Here is a 27755-nt window from a genome sequence, read left to right as displayed (position 1 = left end):
TGTAGCACTTCACCTCACCCCTGAAATCCTGCCCGGTCGCAGACTTCCTGCCCTCAGGGTACACAATGATTCAGAGTTCCGCGCATCCATGACCATCCTTTTCAGGTGTGTTGAAAATGAATCCAAATGAATACCAACTGGTTGAGTTTCATGGATTCATCAAATCTCAGGATTAAAAGAAATTAGCTAGCTAGTCCAGTGGTTCTAACTGGTGTGTATTGATCAGCTATGTGAAGTATTACAAGCAATGGAGGGTAAATGGCACCAAGGGGCGCCTGGGTGGTTCAGTTGGTCAAGCAACTGACTTTGCCTCAGGTCGTGATCTCACAGTTTGTGAGTTCGAGCCTCGTGTGGGGCTCTGTGCTGACAGCTCAGAGTCAGAAGCCTGCTTTGGATTCTGTTTCCCTCTCGCTCCACCCCTTCCCTGGTCACACAATGTCTCTCTTTTTCTCCAAAATAAATAAACATTAAAAAAAATTTTTTTTAGGGGCGCCTAGGTGGCTTGCAGTCAGTTAAGCGGCCGACTTCGGCTCAGGTCACGATCTCGCGGTCCATGAGTTCGAGCCCTGCGTCAGGCTCTGTGCTGACAGCTCAGAGCCTGGAGCCTGTTTCGGATTCTGTGTCTCCCTCTCTCTGACCCTCCCCCGTTCATGCTCTGTCTCTCTCTGTCTCAAAAATAAATGTTAAAAAAAATTTTTTTTTTAAACAAAAAATTAAAAAAAAATTTTTTTAAATAGTACCAACTAATTAAGTTCTTGAACTTAAGACAGTAAAACAAAGATTGATAGATAGCATTGTATTAAAATCAGAGTCTCTGTCAGAAAACATTTGTAAAGGCTGAAGTTCTCTGATCCAGACTATAGAAAGAACCCCTACAAACCAGTAAGAAAACGTGGCATTCAAACAGGAGCTTCAAAAAAACGGGACATTCATATGACTAATAAGTAGATGCCATGTGCACAAACTCATGACTTCCTTGGAAGACGCCAGTGAAAACCACCAGCAACCAGAATGATAAACAGTTGGAGCTCTTATAACAAGGCTCACGGAACTGTGAAGAGGCATAGCCATTTTGGAAAACTACTTAACGTCTACTAAGCAATTTCATATCTACCAAAGCTGAGCACATGCAACCTATGACTCAGCATTTCCACCCCATGGGGGTATCAGGGAACTAATTAAATACCGCTGAACACAGACCCAGCTTCTGGGGAGTCATATTCTCAAGTCTGTATGAGAGGGGGACCTGGGCGACTCAGTTGGTTAAACGTCCTGCTCTTGATTTTTGGCTCAGGTCGTGGTCTCATGGCTCATGACACGGAGCCCCGAGTAGGGTTCTGTGCTGACATTAGGGAGCCCGCCTGGGATTTTCTCTCTCCCTCTATCTCTCCTCCTTCCCTGTTCACGCTCTCTCTCCCTCTCCCTCTCAAAATAAATAAATAAAGTAAAAAATAATAATAATAAAGTCTGTATGAGAGGTGGAAGAAAATTCCCCAAAGGCAAAACGACTCTTGAAGCTTCCCTAAGTTGCTCGTAAAATACGGTGTTCAGATATACTACGTCGGCTATTTAGTGTGTGCTAAGCACTTTACAAAACACAGTTCATTTAATCCTCATAACTTTATGAGATGGGTTCTATCACCCTGGCTTTACAGATGGGCTCTGAGGGGTAAAATAAACCAAGGTCACACAGCTAAATCAGGACAGGGTTTAAACCTGATCCCGGTAAGTTCCCACACTCTTACCCATTCTGTACCACCTTTCAAGCCAATTGCTTACATTAGGATAGGCAAGCCCTATAAAGGGAAAAGAAAGCAGGTTTTGAAGTTTCCCCCAGCCCCAATTTCCCACACCCCTATTTCATCTATCAACCCAGATGCTAGCCTGCCTCAAGGAAGTGGTGGTTTTGATACTCTTCTCCAGTTTCCCATTCAGAACCTTGGCCTAGACCAAGACTCCATGAACTACAGCCTATGGGCTAAATCCAGCCCGTCACCTGTTTCTTTAAATAAAGTTTTATTAAGGGGCAGCTGGGTGACTCAGTCGGGGTTAAGTGTCTGACTTCGGCTCAGATCATGATCTCACATTCATGAGATCAAGCCCCACATCAGACTTTGTGCTGACAGCTCAGAGCCTAGAGCCTGTTTCAGATTCTGTGTCTCCCTCTCTGTGCCCCTCCCCCACTCATGCTCTGTCTCTTTCTTTCTCAAAAAATAAACATTAAAAACAAACAAACAAGTAAATAAATAAATAGTTTTCTTGAAACATAACCAGATCTGTTAGTTTATCAATATACTATGGCTGCTTTTGCTCTACGATGGCAGAGTTGAATCATTGCAACACAGACCATATGACCCTCAGTGCCTACAGTATTTATTATCTGGCTCTTCACAGAAAAAGTTTACTGTCCCCTGGCCTAGCCTAATAAACTTTCCTTGCAGCCAAACCCCTATAAGGACCAGGATGAGGTTGCATTCACCATTGAACAAGCTTCCTGATCACCCAGGTCCTATCCCAAAGGACAGCCATCTGGATGCTCTGCGTTCAGAAGAATTCCGAAGGGTCCCAAAGTTGCTTTCTGCTCCAAACCCATCCTCTTCCTCTGGTAGCTAATCCCGGAAGGACTTGTCTGGGAGCAAGGTAACCACAGTCATCTGTGTGAACTGCATTTATGTCTAATTACCCCACGGCGTGATATTGATTTTGCATATCCTTTACAACATCACATTAAGTTTGTTGCAAGCCTTATTTGATCCCAACACTAAACTCTGCTCATGCATATTCCGTCTAGTGGCTCGTGGAATATGGCCAATTGCTCACAGTTTACACAAAATCAAAGCGAACACCGGTCAGAACTACTGAGCTATTAGCTCGTACCCCAAATTAATTCTTAATGTGTAGCCGATGAAAGGAAACTACTACAAAGCTAACAGACCAGAAAGAATTTGAGATCTCCAAAATGAAATATCAAGAGAGACCCATTAGTAAGTTTATGAATTGCGTAGTGACTTAAAATTTCTAAAGCCAAAGCTATCTGCTTGAATTAATCAATTTCTGTCTTGACTGAAGCATTCAGTTAAATAGCACTGGGATTTCCTGAATACATCTGAACTTTGCAAATTTGATTTTATGCCAGGGAAGGAGACAGATATATCTCCCTATCCTAGAAGTTCAATTCAAGGCGTAAACTTTTAATAGTAATAGCTACAGTTTTCTAAACTTTTAAATTGGACGAGGCTCTATTTTTACATGCGTTATCTCATTTAATGCTCCCAACAGCCATATAAATAGGTACTATTATTATCCCCATTTTACAGTGGAGGAAAGTAATGTGCAGAGTGATGAAGTAGCCTGCAAAATTTCCCAGCGTCATCTGGTTAGACCCACGCGTTTATTCTTTTATGTCCCGTCGTGCCTTATACACATCTCATAAAAAGTTATGGATACCCATCTTTTGCTGAGAGAAATCCCACTTAGGTTTTGTGAGAGATGAGGCTATTATTTATTCCAAAAGCATAGATTGCACGACTATGAACCACCAGGCACTGTTCTGTGTTTTGCAGGCGTGATTTCACTTTGTTCACAACAGCCCCTGAAGGCCCATCCTTACCTTCGTTTTGCAGATGAGTCACCTGGGCCTCAGAGAAGTTGAGTAACTTGCCCACCATCACAGAGTTAGTAAATAACAGAGCAGGAGGGGCTCAACATGGGTCTGGGCATTGGGAGGTGTGCAAAGTGCTTTGATGCGCCATCTTGATACGTCAAATGAATCAAGTTGGAGTTGTTGGGCCATTGTGTATCTGAGAGGGTGTGTGCTGACGCTGGGGGCAGGACCAAACAGCTCTGCTTCCTACAAAGAGTCAGGAACTTAAAGTTCCCCAGAGGCAGAGAGAGGAGAACAACACTGGAGGCTGGTGTGGGGAAAAGGGCACCGACAGAAATCACCAAAGTGTAGCCAAGCGGGGACTTTAGAGGGAAGAAATCCTAAAGGAGATGTGAAAGTTGTTCACGGTGGTGTGTGTGCCCAAGTGTGTGCATGTCTGTGCACCGCGATATCCCTCCCCTCAGCCCCTCCTCACCTCACCAGAATACTGTCAGTAAAATCCACCTTGCTCACTGATGTGTAAGGAGGTTCTTCTGGGGTAACTTAGTGAGGTGCCAAGATCAGGACTATTGCAAGGCCAAAACAGAGACTGCTCCTGCGGACGCAAAAGCCCAAGCCCAAGGGGCCCAGTGACATCCACCGTAAGTCATTTACAGGGAGATTATTTCTGTTCCTTCTTGCCAACCACACGGTTCAACCGAATTAAGTACTCTTTAGTGCCAAGTACTAAACAGGAAAAGAAAAAAAAAAAAAAAAAAGACTCATCACAGAGTGTTTGAGACCAAACTTCTCTATCACTTACTATGAAACAGGCACTTGACCCACGTTAAGTCATTTACCCTCACCGCAACCCCACGGAGTAGCTGCTATTATGATTGCCATTTTACAGAAGAGAAATTGAGGCACAGAGGTGTCAAGTGATTGAGCCAAAACCACTCAACTGCTAGTAGGCAGCACAGCTGGGACTTGAACTCAGGCAGACCCATTTCCGAGCCCATGATCTGGACCACTGCACTGAACCACCTTAGGCACGCTGCCTGGAGTGTAGTGCACAGAGGAGAATGGCAGGAATCGCGGGGCCCTGCCCCCCAATCTCTAGTTGCTGAGTTGGCCAGAGTGTCCATACTCTATCTAGTATTCTTCCTCGAGGTATGTTTCATTGGCATTGTAGGTAAGGTCAATGGCGCTTGGCTGCTGCTGGGCCCCTATTTTGACGTGTTTGGATTCTTCATACAGGAAAGGCACTGGGGATGAGGTGAAGCCGACAAGCCAGATGTCTGGTCCCCAGGCTCGGCTCTGCTCTGCTCTGAGCACAGCTTTCTCTGCCTGATCACGTCCAAGGGGCAGGCTTGTCTGTCATCGGCTCACCTGCTGCTTCAAAAAGAGACTGTATTTGGCAACACAACAAAGCAAAGCTTGCCTCTGACCAGAACATGGGGACCAGGACAAAACTAGCCGCGAAGTATGAAACATTTTTAAAACCTGAAACACACTTAACTCTTTGAACCTTGGGCATTGCTGTGGCTTAAAACTTCTTTCACAAGGCGGGGTAAAAACATAACAAAATTAATCGAGGGATCCCTCCAGCAGCACGGCTAACACCTTCTTCTTGCCCCAACTAAGACCCAATCATCACAACCAGAGCTCCAAATAAATTTCTCACCTAGGATGTAGTCTGGTCCATCGCTTCTTTCCAGGAGACAGAAAAAAGGCTGAGAACTGAGGACCCGGTGCAGTTGGGAAATGGGAGGAGGGAAGAGGGTTCTCCTATTAGAGGAGCCATTAACTTTTAGAGTCATTTCCACAATAACATTAAGCCATTTACTTGGCAATTATACAGGGAATAAACATTGATAGGGTGCTCTGTGAGCACAGCTGCATGTCAACATCTGGCGTCACCTCTGGCATCCTAGAAGGCACATCTGCCAGCAGGTAGCTCTTCTGGAGAGCCCCACACCGGGCCCTCCGACTCTGGAGAGGACAAGCGGCTGCTTGTCGGGAAGCATCAGCCAGCGAGGTCGGGGAGGGGCGCGCTGCCCCCGCAAGAAAGTGTAGACTCTGTTCAGTCTTACGTGCAGAGTCAGGACCTGTGCTACTTTCCGCAAAATAAGTGACTAAACTGGCAGAAATAAACACCAGAAGCTCTTGAGCACCGATAATGTGCCAGGTGCCATCCCATGCACTCTGCGTGTGAGTCTTCGTAACAGGGAGGTGGGGGCGCGTACTTTTCTTGTTTTACAAGCGAGGTAGGGATGGATTAGACACTCGCGCCCACACATCTACCTAGTGGCAGAGCCGAGAACACAGTTTTATTCTGACCGCTGGATCCCATGCTCTTCACCATCACCTGGCACTGCCTCCCAAGTGGGTGGCAACAAAGTGCTGTGCCAACAGATTATTCAGGGTCCTGGCGAGCTCAGACCCTCGTTGTATTTCTGAGCACCTACTCAGCGTAAGGCCTAGCCAGTGAACTGAGATGTGGGGAGCACACCCCCGGCCTGGTCTCAACAGGGGCAGACTGTAACTCTCCACCTTCATGAAAAGTACGCCCCCGTTCTCCCTCTTTCTCTTGTACCTTCTCGTATTTTCCCACTCACCACTCTTTCCTTCTCCCTTTGCCAAAGTCATGACAAGAGACAGCCAGGTGACTTACGAGGAGGGGCAAAACAACTGTTTTAATCCATCCATCTAAGTCCTCCCCTTCTGAGTCATTTTCTAGGTCTCTAGCCATATGCAGATAATAATGTACATGTTTTCCCAAAATGATGTTCAGCGAAAAGTCTGCCTCCCACCCAGGCCCCTACTTGCCCCGTGCCCACCCCCCAAGCTCAACCTACTAGGATTTTCTCGTGATTCCTTCCAAACTTTACATATACATAGGACACTGCACACTTACGTTAGCCTCCCTCATTTCTTGCCATTTTTTTGAGTTCTTCCCTGTGACTACTCAGAGCATATTCGTTCCCTTTTTTAGCCGCATAGTACTCCATTTTATGGTTCTACTGTGTTTATTTACCCTTTCACCTATTAATGGACATCCAGATCGTCTCCAGCCTTTTGGTATTCATAAGTTGGTGCTTTGACTCCTTGTGTCTACACTTCCACTGGTTAGAACTCAGTGAGGAGGGAGGTTGATGGGTTTCCCCAAATTCCAACACTCTCCACCACTGCGATCTATCAGAGCAAGGAAGTAAAACACACTCAGCGAAAGCCCCACTGTAAGAAGACCTTTCTCTGCCAGGAGAAACTGCCATGTCTATCTTTCCCCAAATATTCCATTTCTCTTTAGCCCAGAGAGAACGTGACATCTTGAATGAGGTGATCTATACAGGGGTTTGTTTTTTTTTCAATATATGAAATTTATTGTCAAATTGGTTTCCATACAACACCCAGTGCTCATCCCAAAAGGTTCCCTCCTCAATACCCATCACCCACCCTCCCCTCCCTCCCACCCCCCATCAACCCTCAGTTTATTCTCAGTTTTTAAGAGTCTCTTATGCTTTGGCTCTCTCCCACTCTAACCTCTTTTTTTTTTTTTCCTTCCCCTCCCCCATGGGTTTCTGTTAAGTTTCTCAGGATCCACATAAGAGTGAAAACATATGGTATCTGTCTTTCTCTGTATGGCTTATTTCACTTAGCATAACACTCTCCAGTTCCATCCACGTTGCTACAAAGGGCCATATTTCGTTCTTTCTCATTGCCATATAGTACTCCATTGTGTATATAAACCACAATTTCTTTATCCATTCATCAGTTGATGGACATTTAGGCTCTTTCCATAATTTGGCTATTGTTGAGAGTGCTGCAATAAACCTTGGGGTACAAGTGCCCCTATGTATCAGTACTCCTGTATCCCTTGGGTAAATTCCTAGCAGTGCTATTGCTGGGTCATAGGGTAGGTCTATTTTTAATTTTCTGAGGAACCTCCACACTGCTTTCCAGAGTGGCTGCACCAATTTGCATTCTACAGGGGGTATTTTTTAAAATGATAATTTCTAGGGGTTCATTGAGGTAATATAAAATTCAACCGAGCCTAGCCTACCAACTCAAGAGAAGGCCAGGTAGGGAGGCCTTTGCCTCTCTGACTGGGCCCATCAGGGGCTAAGCAATTGTCCTCTCCCCTAAAACATTCGCTTCCCCAGCCCTCCCCCATCCGAGTCAGACATGCATGCCTGCAGCTGTGAACATGCCATGTCAGTGCTAGATTTGTCACCAAGGAATGATATGTGTTTCTTCTCCTATTCCTTTAAGGTTTTTGCTAAAAACAGCTGTGGCAAGCAGCCACCCCTTGGAATGAGACTAGCACTAAAAAATGAGAACAAGGACAATCTGGGTGCTCTTTGATTTGTCCTACTATCCTTGCCGCGCCACATTCTCAAGCTGTCTTCCCGTGCCACCCCCCTCCCCCCACTCACCGCAAGCCTGTTATTGATATTGTTGGTGTCCTCCCCACATTCTCTTGGGTGGTAACATTTCAGGGCACGCTGGTCTGGTTTGCAGTGCCCAGCATCTGCATCCTTTTACCTAAGGGCTTTCTCCAGCTACCAGAGTTCATCTTGCACATGCGGGAGGTAGGCTGGAAGGGCTCAGTAGTTAACCCCACCACCACGACTGCCGGGCGGCCTTCAACCAACAACTGACCAAAGCTGGTATCAATAAGTAACCCAGCTCCCTTGCCACTCAGGCAGGATAAGTCTAAGGATTGCATTGTATCCTGTTTTCCAGTGTCCCCCAGCCGGGATTAGGCTCATTGTGGTAACTTGCTTGATAATGTGACATTTACTGGCCTTCCCTTGCTTGTCTCACTTCCTCACTCCCTGCTCGTGTTTCCTTCATTTTCTACGTGAACTATGGGCACTGAAATCCTTGTTTCAAGGTCTTCTTGGTACCAGAAGTTCTTCTAAGAAGCAGTGTCTCTGGAAATTGCGTCACAGATGGCAACAAGGACTAGCTGCTGGTGTCAGGTGAGGTCTGTTAGCATCACAAGAACTAAGACTGTGGGTAGTCTTAGAATTGGGTTGGGACACAGGGGAAGAAGAATGCAATAAGATTGGCAGTATACGGGAGATCAACCGTAATTATTATTATTTTTTTCAACGTTTATTTATTTTTGGGACAGAGAGAAACAGAGCATGAACGGGGGAGGGGCAGAGAGAGAGGGAGACACAGAGTCGGAAACAGGCTCCAGGCTCTGAGCCATCAGCCCAGAGCCTGACGCAGGGCTCAAACTCACGGACCGCGAGATCGTGACCTGGCTGAAGTCGGACGCTTAACCGACTGTGCCACCCAGGCGCCCCTCAACCGTAATTATTGAGACCTCTGGATGGCTCAGCTGGTTGAGCATCCAACTCTCGATCTCAGCTCAGGTCTCGATCTCAGGGTGGTGAGTTCAAGCCCTGTGTTGGGCTCCACATTGGGTATGAAGCCTTTTTTTTTTTTTTTTTTTAAAGGGAGGGGTGGTGATTATAAGGACTGTGGGGTGGGTTGGTTGCTTAGAGGTTAAGTGCAGCAGGAACACTGAAAGAGAATGAGAGGCTAAAATCATCCAGCTATCAGCTCAAGTTACGGTGTAAAAGCCAGAAAGCCCTCATTAAAGCCCTTAAAAAGAGCTCTCCTGTAGCCAGACAGCAGATGTGCTTAAAACCAAGCACAGGATCTGACTGTGTGAACAGCAAACTCGCAAAGCATGTGGAATTCATAGCCCCGGCAAGTCTCCAATGCTCAAGTCAAGGTCCTGATAGGGCAGGGGTACTGGAATTGACCATGTATTCCAGGTATGGATTTGCCTTTTCCTGGCTGCAGTGCCTCAGCTAGCTCTACTGTCTGAGGGCTCGCAGAATGTCTGATTTATTGTCATGGATCTGCAGGACATTGCCTTGCCAAAAGACTCATTTTATAGCAAAGAATGTATCATAAGAACCACGGGATCTACTGGTTCCACTTCATACCACATCACCCAGAAGCTGTTTGCCTAATGTACGATTAGAATGACTTCGTAAAAATGCAGGTAAGATGTGACTCGAGAGATGACCCTTTGTGGAGCGAGGCGCTTTAAGATGTAGCGTATACTTTTAACCATTGGTCACCATATGGTGCTGTGTCTCCAATCCCTTGGGCTACATGGGTTTGGATACCAAGGAGTTGAAGTAGAAGTAGCTTCTCTCACCATCATTCCCAGTGACCCACTTAGAGAATTTGTACTTCTCATTCTCCCAACTTCAGGATATGCTAGGTCCTGGTGCAAGGGGAAGAGAATGTTTCTACCCGGGACACAATAAAAGGCACACTAAACCAAAACTATAGCTGATGCCTGGCCATTTGGGGGTACCTAACTGCTAGTAAGCCAGAGTGCAACGAACGCAGTCAAAGCTGTCTAGCAAAGCTGTCAATCTCAATTATTATAAGGAACCTAGCGAAGGGAGGGAGAAGTATGTCCAGAACTCAGAGAGGGGAGGCACCCTGTGGTGCTTCCATGTGCAGTGATAACTGTGAATGGGCAACTGCAGTAACCACAGCTTGTCAAAGACACAATAATCCAAGGCTCAGATCCTTCAAGGATGGAGGTCTGGATTGCTTTAATGTACAAGCAACTTTGAGCAACAGAAGTGCCAGTGGGGATGAGGGGAATGAGAATAGGGTAGAAGGGCAGGAGTGGATGATGATGATTTGTGGCCACAGGAACACCTGTAGCAGTGAGGACCTCAGTTCCCTTAGCATGGGAATTTGTCCCACAGATTTTCTGTTTTTAGTCTTTTAGTTTACTTTAAAGGAAGTATGACTGACCATCATCTTGAAGAATCAGTGACAGAACAGAAAGAACTTGAACGATGACAGGGGTAGATCTGAATGGCACAAGGGGTGGACTGTAGCCGGCAAGCTTGTGTGCAAGCCTTAGCATTTAGAGGCATCTCTTTACCTAAGGACATTTTCTGGTCACCAGGGTGCACTCTCCTCATGCATATGGCTGGAAAAGTCAGGAAATTAGTGCCCTGGGAGCAATTCTTACCCAGCAACCAAGGAAGTTGGTGTGTAAATGCCCCGGCTCCCTTTCCTTTTGGGTAGAATAACTGTAAGATGTGTGTTCCATGGGTTTCCTAGTGGGATTTGTCTTCAGTCACCCACACAGTAGTTTGAATGACAACAAACCCATTACTGGTTGCTTTCCCTTGCTCACTTCAATTCCCTTCTCTTGTAATAGTGCTCCCTTCACCTTGCAAGTAAACTACTTGCATGTGAATCCTTGTCTCAGGATCTGCCTCTGGGGGACCCAAACTAGGACACTGTACTCCATACTCATCTAATACTCCTGAGAATGAATCTGAGGAACCGATTTATTATTAAAATGTGAATGACTGATAGGGCCCAGGGAAGTGAGTTTAAAAGAAGAAATATCCTTAAGGCAGTGGTTCTGAAGCAACAGGCTGGACACACAGAAGCCCTTGACAGGTGTGCTGACAAATTATGATCTAAGGGTAAGATCTATTTTTGTAACAACCAATTTCACTTATTACACTGTCAGACAGGCTTGTAAGCTGAACATGTCCTTGGGTACACAGTAACATGGGGCACAATTTGCAGCATGTGAGAATAAAGAAGCCCAGCATTATATGGAGCCACAGGATGAACGTGTGTTCCTCTGAGAGGACGCAACAGATTTCCAGGTCAGGTTGACTTTGCTCAAATAGCGACACGGGGTTGAAAAACAGCCATGTGACTAGAGGGATAACCACAGGTGATTGCATAGACACTGAGTCACTGCAGCAGTGACTATGTTGTAATTATGGTTGATTTGTTGAGGGTGGTTGAGTCTCTTCATCCCTTCAAGCTTCAAAGTGTGTCAAAACACACATACACACACACACAAATCTTTCATTTTGGCTTTCAGATTACAGTCAGTGGGAGAAATCTGGGAGGAAGAGACAGCAGGGAAACCTTTTGGGAGACTGGAATCATATGCCATCACCACCACCATCACCACTACCACCGCCATGGACGTTTGTAGAGTGGTTTCACTATATAAGTTGTTTTCAAACTGGGTTGTGGGGAATCCTAAGGGCTCTGAGAACCCAGCAGATTCTGCCGACAATGAAAAACTTGGTGCCAAATAATAAATATTTAAAAACAGTTATTAGTTTTGTATATTGATTTTGTTAGAAAAAATTCACCCACTAGAAGTACAATTTGAAAACCATAGATGTGCATGATCATTTTATTCTTATAACCACCCCCAGCTTGCAGGTGAGGACAGCGAGGAATTCAATGACTTGCCCAAAGTCATGGACTACACATGAGCTGAACTGTGGTGCAGAACCACACAATGTCCAGCACTCTTTCCTCTACATTCTACTATATTTGAACACTGATGATGAAACACGTGGTTTAGCAATGTCTTGGCCATGAAGTTATTTTGTTGAGAAGGGGCCAGAGAACAGTTTATAAAAGTTCTTAGAATTTGGGCTGTTCCAAGAAGCTTACTCAAATATCTCCAGTTCATTCTCTCCCTGAGCTATATCCAACACATGCTATTCCAGGAGGTGCTTTGATGGGACATGTTCTCACAGCCTGTCCTACGTGTGTGCCACACCCTCCAGACCCTTCGGGCAGCATTCAGAAATACCCCTTGTAGCAGTCAGCTCGGCTGCAGCACGGCTCCGGAATAAAGGCGTGTGGCTTATGAAAACAAGCATTAATTTTTCCTGCACACAGGTCTGCAGGTTGGCTAGGGTGACTCTGCTTCAGTTCGAGTTTGGGTCTGCTCCATGTGGCTCATCGTTGGAGGCCAGAGAGAAGGGGCAGTGGCTATCCAAAGTGTGTTCTTCTCATGGTAGTTACACAAGGGAAGCCGAGCAGTGCACGCGCTATTTAAAGCCTCTGCGAGAGTCACATCCATTCATCTTCCGCTGGCTAAAACGTGTCAATGACCAAGCCCAAAGTCAGTGGGACAAGAAATATACTGTGTCCTAAGCTGCAAGGGAAGTGAATGAAAAATTGCTGACTAATACTCCAATCTATCACATTAGCTAAAAATATGATTCCCATGAAGGGAGGCCAAGTACCTCTTCCCAAAACCCTCTAAATCCACAAACTGACACAGTCCTATTGATGAAGTCAGTCCCGGAAGCTGCCAAGAGGAGACCTTTCCTGAGAGCCCCAATGAGAATGTGAAGTGACAGTGTCCCCGGCTAGAGATCCCCAAGATGGAAATTACCTAGTTGAGTCTGGGATATTTAAAAAACCCACTACTTCACTCCCAGCGATCTGCCCTAAATCAAACTTCCAAGCCTCCCATCATAGAGGATGGGACCTTCAGGCAGAGAGAAGGGGCAGATGTGGGTGATTTATAAGCTTCAGCTTTAAAAAACCAATTTCTAGCCATGGAAGCATTGGCCACCATGCAGAGCAGTGCGGTAACTAGAAACAGACACTCTCGACTTCGACAACGTAAGTCTCTCCGCATGTTGGATACTGTTGGGTCCTCCACCGAACTCTTCAACATCCACTTACCCTTTTCCCTTCCAAATACACTCCTAATTTTGCTCAGGGACCTCCCTTCCTCAAGGAACAATGACCCACCCAACACAAACTCCGGGGGATAGGCCAAATTGGTCAAGAGGTAATTCCATTCCCTTTGGCCATGCTTGGCTCAGGGACAGATAAGTGACCTAGGGTCAGCTTATGAGACAGATTGTTCCTGTGGGAAAAGTTTGCTGGAAGGAGTGGGGATGGGCTTCTGGAAAAAGTTACTTCACTCTAAGAAGAAAGCCCCCAAAAGAAACTGACTCTCTCTCTCTCTCTCTCTGAACCCTGCTCTGTCTAGATATTCCTCCTACTGCCCTATTTCTCCCTGAAGATGAAAACGACAGGAAGATGGCAGAGAGAGATTTGGAAAGGACAGGTGTCCAAGGACATCACCAGACTACTGAACCTGCCTCCCCTGAAGGTTGCCTTAACTGCATCCTTACTTTTATTATTTTTTAATTGTTTTTTTTTTTTTAGTTAAAAACAAGTTTTAACTTAGGCCTTTATTTAGCTATTTATTTTTCTGTCTATACAAGTTCAAATAAATTAAAAAGGCATCCTTACTTCTAAATGAGGTAATAAAAGATCCAGGTGTGTGACTCACTGAACTCACTACTAAAGGCATCTTTCCCCATGTCTACCATTTACTAGCAGTGCATTTGGGCAATCGCTTAATTTCTCTAACTCCTTTATTTGCAACGGTCCCGATGCCATAGGATCTTTGTGAGGGTTCAATGACAAGGCATATGAGGTATTTGCAAACTTTGGTGTCCAGTGTCTGGTAAGGGTGCAAATGACCCACAGGTATGTTTTTTTTTGGTACCATCAACCGAGAAAGCGCAGGCCTGGGCTAATCACTGGCATTTCTATACTTCCCTGTGTTACTGTCCTCTAGCTGTTGCAACAAAACCTTCACGATGGGAAGGAGCTGTGTCTTTTTAGGGTGGATGAGTATAAGGTCTCCCATCTTAACCACTAAAGCCTGCAAAGGGCAAAATCTGATGCTGAAAGGGAGATAGAACATACTTTTACTTTAAAAATGTTTTATAATTATTACCTGTTCCGGATTTGTAAATTAAAAAATATTTTTTTGCGGAGCCTGGTGGCTCAGTCAGTTACGTGTCCAACTCTTGATTTGGGCTCAGGCCATGATCTCATGGTTCTTGGGTTTGAGCCCTGCATTGGGCTCCATGCTGAGCGTGGAGAATGCTTAAGATAATCTCTGTCTCTCCTTTTGCCTCTCTTTGCCACTCACACTCTGTCTCTCTAAAATTATATATATATATATATATATATATATATATATATATATATATAATAAAAAATATTTTTGGGGGCTCCTGCCTGGCTCAGTTGGTAGACCATGCAAGTCTTGATCTTGGGGTTGTGGGTTTGAGCCCCACACTGAGTGTAGAGATTACTTAAAAACTCAACACAAATATTTATTCGTGTATAATTAACACACAGTGTTATATTTTACAGGTGTACAATATAATGATTCCACAATTCTGTACATTTCTCAGTGCTCATCATGGTAAGTGTACTCTTAATACCCTTTATTTATTTCATACATCCCCATATCCACTGTCCGTCTGGCAACCACCAATTTGTCATATGTATTTAAGAGTCTGGGTTTTTTGCCTGTTTTTAATATTTACTTGTTCATTTGTTTTCTTTCTTAACTTCCACATGTGTGAAATCATATGCTATTTGTCTTTTTCTGATTGATTTATTTCACTTAGCGTTATATATCCCCTTAGGTCCATCCATGAAAAGATCACAAATCATCAGGTAAATGCAAATTAAAACCACAGTGAGATCTCACTTAATGCCTGTCAGAATGGCTAAAATAAAAAACACAAGAAACAACCAGTGTTGGTGAGGATGTGGAGAAACGGGGACACTCATGCACTATTGGTGGGATTGCAAACTGGTGCAGCCACTGTGGAAAACAGTCTGGAGGTTCCTCAAAAACTTAAAAAAAGAATTAACATATGACTCAGAATTCCACTACTCGGTATTTACCCAAAGAAAACAAAAACACTAGTTCGAAAAAATATACGTGCCCCTATGTTCATTGCAGCATTATTTACAATAGCTAAGATGTGGAAACAACCCTTGTGTCCATCTGTAGACGAGGGGATAAAGAAGATGTGGGATATAAATCAGTGGAATATTACTCAGCCATGAAAAGAAGGAAATCATGCTGTTTTCATGTTCTGTTTTTGAAAATATGAGAAAATTCAGACAAACAATATGGGAAAAGAAAAGAAAATCCACACATGATCCCAACACCTGAAGAAAACCAGAGTTAAAGCTGATATGTATTCTTCCAGCCCTTCCGCCCCCCGCCCCCGCCCCGCCTCCGGTGGTGGCTTCTTTGAAAAGAAGAAAAGAGAAAAACGGGCACTCGCACACTGCTTCTGAGAGTGGACGGGTGAAGACAGCTTTGAAGAGGGCAACTTTGCAATCTTGGAAAACTAAAACATTAAAATTTAAAAAATGCTCAACAGTTCTGTTTCTGGGAACCCATTCTCCAGAAGCAACAACAGAAGGGCGGACCTTTAGAGCTTCCGGATGCCAGGTACTGTTCTACGCATTCTTATGCCATCTCAGTTCATCCTTACAACCTACAAGGGAGGTATTATTATTGTCATTATTTTTAAATAACAGCTCTAATGAGATACAATTCATATGCCATACAATTTACCCACTTAAAATGTACTGTTCAGGGATGCCTGGGTGGCTCAGTCGGTTAAGCGTCTGATTTAGGCCTAGGTCACAATCTCGCCATTCCCGAGTTTGAGCCCCGCCTCGGCTCTGTGCTGACCACTCAGAGCCTGGAGCCTGTTTCAGATTCTGTGTCTCCCTCTCTCTCTCTCTGCCCCTCCCCCACTCATGCGCACACGCTCTTTCTCTCTCTCTCTCTGTCTCTCAAAAATAAACATAAAATAAAACATACAGTTTAATACTTTTTAGCATATTCACAGAGTTGTGCAACCATTATTATAATTTTAGAACATTTTCATCACTCCAAAAAGAAAAAGAAACCCTGTACCTGTTAGGAGTCATTCTCCATTGCCTCAACCCCTCAGCCCCCTGGCAACCATCAGACTACTTTCTGTCTCTGTACATCTGCCACTTCTGGACATTTCCTATCAGTGAAATATACAATGTGCTCTTTTGTAACTGGCCTCCTTCAATTAGCATGCTTTCAAGACTTGCTCATGTTGCATTTCATGTCTTTTTAATGCCAAATAACATTCAATGCATAGATATATTACATCTTGTCTATCCATTCATCAGTTAGTGGGAATTTGGGTTGTTTCTACCTTTTGGCTGCTATGAACATTTGCATACAACTTTGTGTGTGGCCATGTGTGTATCTGCATTACAGTAGAATTGTTTGGGTCCTACTGTGTAATTGTCTGCTTTACCCTCTCGGAGCTGCCAAACTTTTTCCCAAAGTGGCTGCACCATTTTACGTTCCCATCCGCAGTACACAAAGGTTCCAATTTCTTCCTATCTTCTCCAGTCAACACTCGTTATTATCTGTCTTTTTGATTATAGACATCCTGGCGGGAGTGAAATGGCACCTCTCTGTGGTTTGCATTTCCTTCATGAACAGAGGGAGGCACTATTACCTTCGGTTTATACATGAAGAAACGGAGGCACAGAGAGGTTCATTAACTTGCCCGTGGTTACACAGTACGTGTGCAGACTCTCATGTCTCACAGTACGTGTGCAGACACAGCATATGCAGAAGAAAGTTTGCTGCAGCCCTATTGGCGAAAAATATTAGAACAACCCGTGTGCCTATCTGCAAAGGATTATCCTGCAGAAGACCATTAAATAGCTATCAAAGATGGGGCAGGTCCATTTAGGCTAACATGGAATGGGCTGCAAGGCACACTGTTGGTGAAGAAGCCACTCACAGAATCACGTGCACCACATGAACTCAGGGCACAGGTGAGACACAGACGTAGACAGGAAGCCTGCACCCAAAGCCCCTCACAGTGTTCTCTGGAACGTAAGCTCCCAGGAGAGCAGGGATTTTTTCATTTTGTGCGCTGCTGTATTGCCAACACCTAGAACTGGACGTACACACAGCAGCGGCCAAATAAATATTTGCTGTCAAATGAGCAATTCCCCGGGAGAGAGACATGGGGGGCAGTATCTACAGAAGTGCTCATGTTTTACTCTGCAGACCCGTGTTCTCTATGCATGAATTCATGCAGTAGTCGTGTCATTTTTGACGTACACATATAAAATAACCTTGAATTCTTGGGGCCTTTTGCAAGAGAAAACAACAAGGGCCCCAGAGATTGGCATGAAACCGAAAGTGGCCTCAGTGGCTTTCCAGATGCCATGAGGCCCCTCCCAGGCCATAATGCCCTTCACTTGGAGTGGGTACCATTCCCTCCCAGCTGAGCTCCATCTCTGGGGTTGATGACCTGGACAGGGGACAGGCCCATACTGGCCCTGCTGGGTACCCCCACCCTGATCGATAAGACACTCTTGCAACTAACAGGAATCCAATGGCAAGATGACAAGGGTGAATCTTGTTTTCATGCCTGAGAAGATCTTAAAAATCAATAAGCATTAGAAGGACACGGCCAAGTGTTTTTCTTTTTATTGTTTTTCAATATTTGTTTAATTTGTCGTCCCGGCTGAGCCCTGTGAAGGGGGCCCAAGGATCAAGGGCTCCTGGTGAAACAGCACAGGCATCCACCTTGTGTCATTCGCAGCCAACGCTGTGCTGGGTGGGCTAGGAGGCACTTAGGAAAGCTACCAGGGGCTGTGGCCTAACTGTGCCAGGAAACTTAGGGTCCGGGAATGACCTACAGATTACAGCAGTTGCAGGTGACAAAATTAGCAGAGGCCAGGACAAGAGAAATGTGAGTCGGATGGCCAGTAGGCTGCCCCTCACAGATGGAGGTGATCTTAAGGATCTGCTAACCCTCTCCATGTGCTGGGAAGAGGATAGCTCCACACCCTCTGACCAGGCCAAAGTGGGGCAGGTTCTCGGTGGGGTGTGGCCTGGACGCCATCTTTGACTCCCCCTGCACACAACCATTTGATCACCAAGTCCTGTCGACTTCGCTCCCGAATAGCTCTGTCCTGTCCATTTCCTCCATCTCCACGGTTACTCTATCAGTGCAAGTCACCTTCACCACTCGTCTGGGCTTGCGCAACTGCCTCCTAAGTGGTCTCCCTGCCTCGAGTCCTGCTCTCCTCCAACTCTTTCTCTGCAGAGAACAGCCTGGCCCTGAGAGGTGGGGTGGCCTAGTGGGTTGAAAGCATGCTCTGGAGCCAGGCTGCCTGGGTTCCCATCCTGGATCTTCCATATTTGTGACCTTCAGCAGCTACTTAGCTGCTCTGGGCCTCAGTTTGTCTTAATCTGTAAGATAGAGGTGCTGATTTCTAGGTGCCTGGAAGTCAGTGAGGATTAAGTGAACTAAGACGGGTGAAGTGCTTCCAACAATGGCTGCCAGACCCAACAGCTCAATACACAGTCGCGTCACCCCTCTGAAATGCACCCCCTGCTTACGCTAATGTCAGCTCAAAGTCCAAACTTATGCACACACACCTCATGACACCTTCCCTTCTCACCTCTTGGTAACTCCTTGACTCACATTCTACAGTCACATTGAATGTCTTTTTTTGTTGTTCATCTAACAAAACCAGCTACCAAGCATTCACACATGCTGCCTCTTACATTCTCCCCAAAGTGCTTCCCTATCCCCCTGTCCATCAACTGTTCCATCTCTTCACTCTTAGATGCTATTTTCTTTGGGAAGCTTTTCTCACCCATCCAATTCCAATTAGGGGCCCTCTTTTGTGTTCCCCCAGCACCCTTACTCCCCATCAACACACTTGCTACTTTGTATTTTTAAATTTTTATTTTGAAAGTTTTCACACGAAAAAACCAAAAGCCAAGGAAATAATCATGTATAACAGTACCATGAACTCTCATACACTCACAACAACTGGTAACATTTTACCATATTTTCTCTCTCTTTGTTTGTGTCCTTATTTTATTTCCAAGTAAATTATGGACATCTTGAACTTTCACCCCTAAACAATTCAACTTGCACCTCCAAAAAAGGAAGAAAGTTGAGAAGTATTCTCCCACCTAAAATACAACGCCATAATCACACTTTTAGAAATGAATCATTCTCTGATGTCGCCAAATGCTTGGCCAGTACCCAAATTTCCCCAGCCCTCCCCCAATTGCCTTTTACAGTCTTTCTGCTACATTACATTTGAATTGTTCCTTCACTTGGGCTGTGAGCTCTGAGAGGAATGGAATGTGTCCCCTCTGCTTCCCTCTCCCCAGCTCTCAGCTCATGGCCCCGAGTACCTATTTGTTGAAAGAAAGAACAACTTCCATGCTCTACTTCCTCCTGCTAAAAAGCGTCTTCAGCCAGCTCCAATCCCAGCCCAGCTGCCCTCTTCACACACACACACACACACACACACACACACACACACACACCTTGGTAATGAATGGCAAGTGGGCCAACTCAGAAACCAGAGGAACATTCCAGATGCCAGGGCTTTGGTCCAGCTCTTCGTCCTCCCTTGCCCAACTCCCTAGATCTTGACACCTCTGATGCTCCAGTGTGCCCCCATCCTGCCCCCATCAGAGCCCTCTCTCTAAAAGGCAACCCCTTTCAAGTCTCCCTCTCTACTTAAAGCCCTGCGGTGTCCCCACCTGGGTCCAGCTTCCCTGTCCAGCCTCAAGTAATAATCTGGCAGCTCCCACCTTCCTCCTTTGCCCTGGCCTGACTCCTGCACCCCCTACCCTTGATGCCTGATAATTCAAAACCAAGTGCAGGTCTCCGGTCACATCACGCTTTTCCAAGCCTCCCTTCCCTCAACCGGAAACTTTCTCCTTCCAGTGCCTCACCTTCCTCTGAGAACCCAAACAGAATCTCAGACCTCACTTTTTCCAGGGCCCATTCAACGACCCGTGCCTTCCTGGAAGAGTGCCCACAAAAAAACCTTAAGCATAGTAAGTGTTCGCTAAATGATTGCTGAGTGGATTAAAAAAAAATATTGTTCCCTCTTTCTTTCCTGGTCTAAGTCAGCTGCAGCCCTGGCATATCCCCGTCCAGTCCCCAGGGCCCCAGACTCTCATATGACTTCACTCTATGAGGACTTTATGATACAAAATAGATGAACATAAGGGAAGGGAAGCAAGAATAAAAACAGGGAGGGGGACAAAACAGAAGAGGCTCATAAATAGGGAGAACAAACAGAGGGTTGCTGGAGGGGTTGTGGGAGGGGGGATGGGCTAAAAGGGTAAGGGGCATTAAGGAATCTACTCCTGAAATCACTGTTGCACTATATGCTAACTAATCTGGATGTAAATTAAAAAAAAATAAAATTAAAAAAAATAAGATTTCAGAATGCAATTTGGCTTTGGTGCACAGAGAAAGATATTCCAGTGCTATGTCATTGCTCCACGGATCAGGTCATGCTGGGGAGGGGTGGAGGGTTCAAGCAGATCCCTTTGGTACAGGGAGCCCATCTCACACTGGGCCTGCTGCTGTCCCTGGCACCAGCCCCTGCATTCAAACTGGAACACAGGCAGGGATTTTACCTTTTTTTTTTTACCTTTGTAACATTCTGCTAAGAAGGAAATTCTTCCCAGCACAGAACAAAGTCCAGCAGTCAAAAGCTCTACGAAGCCTGGTGGTGAAGGCCTAAGGAAGGGACAGTAAAGCAGGTCGAAGCGGATCTCCGCTTCCCACCCCCCGCTGGCTCGAGAGCCTACCCTGGGGGAGTTCCCGCACCATTCTCAGCTCCAGAGTCTCCTCCTTCAGCTAGATGTGGGCACTATTATCTTTCCCATAGGGTTCTTCATGAAAATTAAATGAGATGTCGTAGGGTAGCAGGATGGGAAGGCTATTTTAGTCTCAGTTTGTGCTGAGGACACAACACATTAGGTGACACATTCCAAGGGACCTGTGGCCCGTCATGCAGGACTTACTAAAGGAACCAGTTTCCCCCTTATTGGACCATGCCCAGCCCGCCAAGGAGGGCTGGAGGAGGAAACTGTGGGAGCGCAGAGGAGGAATTTTGGAATGAGCAGTAGGTGTGCTCCAAGTCCCAACCACCCACCTCCCACCTCCCAAGAGCGATCTCGAAAGCACCGTATCCCTGGAGCTTGAGCGTCTCTGAGGTCCAGCGTCGGCATCATGCTTCGGAAGCCCCAAGTGAAGAGAGATGGGGTGGCCAGCTGGAGTGGGGGGGCCTGGCGGCTTTGGGTATTTCTGATAAGCCAGAGGTGTGCAACAGGTGACCTCATGAGGTGTGTAGATCCTCTCTGAGAGGGCCACCAGGAGGAGTGCCAGCTCCTCCAGGGACAAAAGCTGACAGCACCTGTTGTGGCTGGATTGTGTGCCCCAGACTCCCGGTACCTCAGAATATAAGTGTATTTGGAGACAAGGCTTTAAGAGAGGTGACTGAGTTAAAATGAGGTCTTTAGCGTGGACCCTAATCCAATCTGATCGGTGTCCTCATAAGAAGAAGAGATTTGGACACACATGGAGAGACGCCAGGGATGCACATACACAAAGGGAAGACCACGTGAAGAACAGGAAGAACACGGCCATGTCCAAACTGACGAGAGAAGCCTGAGAAGAAACCAAGCCTGCTGACAGCTTGATCTCCGACTTCCTGTGCCCAGAACTTTCTGTTGTTTAAGACACCCAGTCTGTGGTGTCTGTTTTGGCCGCCCCGCCAAACTAATAAGCATAGCTCAGGCGCTAGGGGACAGGAGAAAGAGTCTTAGGGACCAGCAGTTTGGAAAGTCTCGAAGACAAGGACAGAGGGTGTTCTCGGAAGTATCTACAAAATTGTGCCAAGAGGTAACGAATCAGGTGTAAACAGCCACCGGGCCCATCCAGATAACCGCAGGATTAACCAAGTAACATCTCCCTGCTCCTCCTCCCCCTCCCCTCCTCCCCTCCTGTCCCTGCCAGGGGTCAGAATCCTCAGCCAGCCAGACAGAAGCATAGGTGGGAAGCAGGAAACCCACCTTTTACTCCCGCTCCCTGCTCCAGGCCCCAGCTGGAGGAGGAAGAGAGTCTCCACTTGGAACAGAGTTTGAAGGGCTGGGTTACTCCACACACCCGAACATAATCCGTTACTGAACTGAGTCAGTGTGGGAACTAGAAAGGTAGTCAGAAGAGGCATGGCCCTGCCCTAATTTTCATCCTGGGGACAGCAGAGAAAAAATTGAGGGGCAGGAACAGGCCAAAATAAAGTTGGCTTCCTGACCGTACCCTGTGAGTCCTGTTTACTTAACATACATCCTCCTACATATATGGCAACTGAGCCCAGTCTCTGGCAAAGGAGAAGATAGCATTTGTTGAGCAATTATCACTCCAAATTCCTTCCCTGTCCCCATTGGGCGGTTCCACTGGGCAGTCAAGCAAGGCAAAAGCTAACCACAATAGACAAGCCATTTAAGATCTTCTGTATTCCTCAAGCCAATGACATAAGTACAGATTTTCTACAAAGCCAGGGACAAAATGCCACTCTCTATAACTCATGACCCAGAGGAGGACACTAACTCCAAACCAGCCACAGGGCTGGGCAGGCTTTAGATCCACATAACACTCCAGAGAGAACTGAGTTCAAAACCAGGCTCTGCCACTTGACAGCTGTGTGACCCTGGGAGAGTTACTTGACTTCTCTGTACTTCAACGGCCTCGTCAACAAAATGGAGGTAACAAAAGTACCCATCCGATAGTGTTACTATGTGGAATAAATGAGGACACAGAGGCAAAACACTTGGAACGCTGCCTGTCAGAGGGCAAAGGACTCGATACACGTAGTTATCATACACACGACTGTCTCTCAAAGTGAAACCTTGGAATAACCTTGATTTAGTGTAAAGAATATTATATAAGAAGCGTGTGATGAAAAACCACACTCTAGGACCAGAGTGCTGGGCTTGAATCAAGCAAGAACGGAAAACACATTGTATAAGTGCTTGCTATAACTGCTATCAATACGGTAAGATACATTTGGTAATATGTATGCAAATACAGTACATATAGTAAGAGCTTAATAATGGCAGCTATCATTAAGGTCTACATGGACCCTAAAGTTTTTTGTCACCCCAAGACATCAGAGGCATTGAATAAGCATCAGACAGGCTGAGTGTTTCCCTAACTGGGAGACTGTTAACTTGACCTCAGTTGCTTTTGCTTGTGTGTTTGTTTACCAGCAGCCAGTGGCTCTCTAGCAAACAGGGCATCTTAAAAACAGAAACCCATCCCCCTCAGCCATTGCCTCCAGGCCCTGCTCCCCATCAGCAGCTTTCAGCCCATCTCTCCCCTTACCTGGTCCGGCTCCTTCCTTTAGGGCTGGTCCCACCTTGCAGGGGAGAGGTGAAGTACCACCACCTTCCAGCCTCCTGCAAAGGTGACATTTGGATGGGCCCCGCTCTCTCTGGGTCTAGCTCTCCACTCCGTCCCCACTGAGCTGGGGCCTGAGGACTGACAGAGAAGCAGACGGAAAAGATGAAAAGCTGATACCTCCCGCAGGAAATAATTGTCTAGCTGATTCCAGAACTGAAAAAAAACCAAGTATAACATTGGAGAAAGGAGAGCAGAGTGCCATTCAAGGCCATTGTTACAGCCTCCTCTCTGTGTATCAGGGGAAACAAAGAGGCCCTGTGTATGAGGACAATGCCGTGTGTTACCAGCCACTTCTGTGTTGCTCCTGGGGACGGAGGGTGAGAAACGAGGCCACAGTGCCCTCCCAGCCTGATGCGCTCTGGACTTCACTAATCATACCCACCAGGCTCGTCAGAGCCGGGAGGGGAACTTTGGACTCCCAGCTCACGGCGTTCTCAAGTGGGAGGACAGGGGACACCCCCTCGGGAGTGAGCGACCGGGTACACGCTAGTCTTCCAGGCATCACAAATTGCCAAATGCCCCTCTCGTCTCCCTCCCCTCTTCTCTCGCTGGCTGTCAGAGACTCACCACAAGTTAGAGCCGAAGGGAATCAGACATCATCTCTCCAAACACATATGTCATCTACTCCAACTCCCGGCTTCGCTGAAGGGCACCTGGCCAGGGCCGCCCAGCTGGGGAGTGGAGAGCAGTGGCAAGGCCAGGTGACTCATCATGCGGCAGCCTCCGCTGACTGCCCCTAATGGACCAGGCACTGTATCGGTGAGCGAGCTCACAAGATGACCTCATTTGCCCCTGCGTTCCAATCCTTGGTCTGCCGCTAATTACCCGTGGATTGTGAGTTTGATTTCTGACCCTTAGTTTTCTCACTTGTAAACTGGGATTATTCTTGGGTCCCTGTGAGGACTGAATGAGTTTACACTCGCGGAGCTCTTAGAACAGCGCTTGGTCCGTACACATCACTTGAGAAGCGTGAATGGGAAATTAGATGTCCACACCTGCAGCTTGCTTGGACTCATGATGAGGACACAGATAGCGGGAACTCCAGGATCTCAAGTACAAACCCAGTCTTGCCATCGACTGTGGCCTAACCTTACCCCCACTAGATCGCCGAGGGAAGCTAGGCACTAACGAATACTCATGGGCAGGGGTGAGGCCAGTGACAACATGTGCGGAGGGCCAAGTGTGACATAACAGGGAGCAGTGGGGACAGCGGGGATGCAGAGACAGCCCATGCCCATCTTCGGGGGGCAACTGGGGCTCAGCTCCAGCCAAGTGCTGCAACGTGGCAAGGCGGGAGCAGTGTGGCGAGGCCAGTCAAGTTTTAGAGAAAAGCCAGAAATCTGGATTTTGAGGTCACGTTTCCCAATTTTGAAATACCGCATAAACTAAGACACTGTTAGTGCAAAGGGACCCCACATCATGCAGCTTGCGTTGCCTGATCTGGACACAGACAGCACGTCCACGCCAGCGTGCACCTGTCATTTTCAGGTCTTCTGTCCCCAGTTTGCCTGCAGTCTCCCAGCGAGCTGATCGGGGCACCTCACAACCAGTCTTTGACTCAGAGCAGGTGGCCTAAGACCAAAAAGGGTAAGCCACCCCTTAGCTCCTTCTCTCCATGGACACACACCCTCATCTCAGTCCATGAAATGGGGGCAAGGAAAAGGGAAACCAGGGAAATGAGGGGCTCTCCCTAAAGGGCCACAGGCCCCTCGGCCTAATCTGCCTCCTGCAGGCATTCCTCTAATGAAGAAGGCAGCCCGGACTGGTGGCAGGACCCAAGGGTAGACTGGGGTTTTAAACCTCCATGAACTCCATCAGTCACCTCAAATGACCATCAGTAGCCTCAATGACACGTGCGCTTGCCATGCACATTTCAACTGGAAGCAAGCTTGCTCATCACACCACCTCACACCCACAGGACGGCTATAACCAGACAGACGGATAATAACCAGCCGCAGTGAGGATGTGGGGAAATTGGAACCCTCAGATGTCGCTGATGAGAACATAAATGGTGCAACCACTCTGGGAAACGGTCTGGCAGTTCCCCAAAAAGTTAAACCCAGAGTGACTCTGTGACCCAGGAATTTCACTCCTGGGTATACACCCCAAGAGAAAGGAAAATAGGAACCTATGCAAAAGCTTGCTCAAGAGTGCTCGCAGCAGCAGTACTCATGAGAGCCAAAAGGCAGAAATGAGCCAAATACCCATCACTCGGTGAATGGGTAAACAAAATGTGATCTCACCATACAATGGAAATTACTCAGCAATCAAAAGGAATGAAGTATTGATACATGCTACACAATATGGACGATCCTTGAAAACAGGCTAAGTGGAAGAAATTGATAAAAACAGTCACGTGTGATTCCGTTTTATATGAAATGTCCAGAACAGGCAGATAGAGAGGAAAGGAGATTAGTGGTTCCCTGGGGCTGGGGTGTAGTGGGGAGAGAAGGCGGGATGCTAGCTAAAGAGTGTGTTTTTTCTTCTAGGTGGTAAATATGTTCTTGCACTGTGTGATGGTTACACAATCGTGTGAATATACCCAAATCCTCTGAATTGTACGCTTTAGGTGGGTAAATTGCATATGTGATTTATATCTCAATAAGGCTATTAGGAAAGAAAGAAAGAAAGAAAGAAAGAAAGAAAGAAAGAAAGGAAGGAAGGAAGGAAGGAAGGAAGGAAGGAAGGAAGGAAGGAAGGAAGGAAGGAAGAACTTTCAGCCTAAGATCCTTACCCCTAATCACCTTCTATTAAAAAACACTGCATCCATACTGCTCTCTTCACATTAGCCCCACTGGAGGAGACAGGACACGTTCTACAAGGATGATTTCCCTCAGGTTCAGGGCTCAAACGAGGGTGACCAACTAGCCTTGTTTGCCCAGGACTGTCCCAGTGTTAGCACTGTGAGTGTTGTGGCCCAGGAAATCCCTTGTTCTTGGGGAAACGGGTGGGTGATCACTACTGGCAACCCATTCTCATAGCACAGGAATGCTTTGCCCTTTACAGTTGCCAATGGCTAAAATGGAGTCTCCGAATGAATAATTCCTCCCTCCTTGGGGTATAAGTCATCCTTGAGTTACCCCTAATGGTCAAAAGGTATTTTAATTGCTGTTCGCATTTTACAGATGAGGAAACTGAGGTTCAGAGAGATGAAATAACTTGCCAGAAGCACACAGGAGCCAGGAATTGAACCTGAGTCTTTTTCCAAAGGTACCCCTTCCACTCATCATCTCATCTCTCATCACACCACTGGCTGATTGTCCAGGAACACCCTGAGATTGCTCTTGCCCTCTTGGAAAGGTAATCAGACATCCAGACAGAAGAAGCATGAGTTTTCAGCTATGAGAAGACAATGGGGTATGTACAGCTTGGGAGTTAACAGCACAGACTCTGGAGCCCAACTGCTCAAGTTTGAATCTGGGTTCTGCCACTACTTAGCTGTGTGACCTTGGACAAGTTACTTAACTTCTCTGTACCTTAGTTTCCTCATATGTAGAATGGGGAAAATACCAAGTAGTGGGACCAAATTATGGAAAGAAACTCTTGACATTCTATCCTGTTCTTTCCCATGAAAACATTTATGGTTTAGGAATTTCTGGAAGCTCTCCAGACCATAGACAAACCTTTACATTTATCATGGTAGTGGCTGTCTGCGCAGCTCTACCAAAACGGGATGACATGGTTCAGGGTTGTAAGCCCCGCCTTTTACTTACTGGAGCCCACGGGATCTCTTCATATCATACCTGCCCGCAAGAGGGCAAGGAGAGCGGGATGCCCTCCATGGGGCAACACCTATCAGTCAGCTCTGCTTTCTGAGGTAGGTGTAATCAACATCATTTAAGAGATGTGGAAACCGAGGCTCACAGAATTTCCAGAATTTGCTCAAGGTACAGTTAATAACATGCAGAGTTGGGATTCAGATTTAGATGGAATTCTAAAGCCACTGTGCTTCATTGCCTCCATGTGTTAGTTATTATTGCTATGTAACAGATTACCAAACTTAGTGGTTTAAAACAACCAACATTTATAATCATACAGTTCTTGAAGACCAGAAATCCAGGAGTGGCTTAGCTGGGTAGTTCTGGTTCTGAATCTCTCACGAGGTTGTAGTCAAAATGTTGGCCAAGACTGCTGTCGTCTCAGAGCTCCACCGAGGCTACTGAAGCTGCTTCTAAACTCAGTAATGAAGTTGT

General features: G+C 46.4%; 2 long non-coding RNA genes across 4 annotated transcripts in view; one reads left to right on the top strand and one right to left on the bottom strand.

Moving 5' to 3' along the window:
* The window catches only part of LOC123601600, a 59496-nt gene extending 35261 nt beyond the window's left edge, over positions 1-24235 (bottom strand). For 2 of the 3 annotated variants that reach the window (XR_006714189.1, XR_006714188.1), the window contains exon 1: positions 23485-23775. This is a non-coding gene — a long non-coding RNA (uncharacterized LOC123601600). Of the gene's footprint in view, positions 1-23484; positions 23776-24129 lie in introns of those variants that run through there. The other variant, XR_006714190.1, reaches the window with a different exon arrangement.
* Positions 9001-11728, top strand: LOC123601601. Its single transcript, XR_006714191.1, has 2 exons — positions 9001-9611; positions 11490-11728. It is a non-coding gene; the product is annotated as an uncharacterized LOC123601601 (long non-coding RNA).
* Positions 24236-27755: the final 3520 nt, after the last annotated feature.

The sequence above is a fragment of the Leopardus geoffroyi genome, chromosome D1 (genome assembly GCF_018350155.1).
Source record: "Leopardus geoffroyi isolate Oge1 chromosome D1, O.geoffroyi_Oge1_pat1.0, whole genome shotgun sequence".
NCBI lineage: Eukaryota > Metazoa > Chordata > Mammalia > Carnivora > Felidae > Leopardus > Leopardus geoffroyi.
Note: the sequence above shows the minus strand (reverse complement) of the source record. Positions and strands in the feature narration are given on the sequence as shown.